General features: G+C 69.8%; 1 protein-coding gene across 1 annotated transcript in view; it reads left to right on the top strand.

Moving 5' to 3' along the window:
* Nucleotides 1–216: 216 nt before the first annotated feature.
* Rai2 (retinoic acid induced 2) overlaps nucleotides 217–493 on the top strand; it is a 64,571-nt gene continuing 64,294 nt past the window's right edge. Inside the window, exon 1 of the mRNA XM_004635088.2 lies at nucleotides 217–452. The gene's annotated coding sequence lies outside the window, so the exon portion shown is untranslated. The remainder of the gene's footprint in view (nucleotides 453–493) is intronic.

The following is a 493-nucleotide window of genomic DNA, read 5'->3' as shown; positions in this document are numbered from 1 at the left end:
CGACTCAGGCTTGTGTCCCAAGCCACCCACCCAGTAGCCCCGGATCCCGTCCTCCTGCCATACCGTGCCGCCCACAGCCACGCCCTCCCCGTGGGCGCGATCACCTGTCCTTCCTCTGCTGCCTCCTCGTCGGGTACCCTTTCGCCCCCCTCCTGCTCCCCCTCCTCTGCCACCTCCCTCAATCCCTCCCCTTCCCCGCCTCCTCCCACCCCTTGGTGTATATAGTAAAGGCCGGGCGCCGCACGCAGACACACACTCACCCGGACACAGGCGCACAGACAGACGTTCACACACAACCGGCAGCGGCGGAGACAGCGGCTGGGTGACAGCGGAGACGGAGGCTCCCACAGCTGTGCACCCCCTTCAGGCGGCGAGCGCTAAGGCCAGACCGAAGAGTTCCCGCACCCACGACCACCCCGCGGCTTCCTGGAGGCGGCGGCTGGGATTGCGAGGTAGCGGCCGCGGCGCCCCCGTGCGGGCCGGGGTCACCCCC

The sequence above is a fragment of the Octodon degus genome, unplaced genomic scaffold (assembly GCF_000260255.1).
Source record: "Octodon degus isolate 3935 unplaced genomic scaffold, OctDeg1.0 scaffold00069, whole genome shotgun sequence".
Taxonomy (NCBI): domain Eukaryota; kingdom Metazoa; phylum Chordata; class Mammalia; order Rodentia; family Octodontidae; genus Octodon; species Octodon degus.
This window is presented reverse-complemented; position numbering and strand designations above follow the sequence as displayed.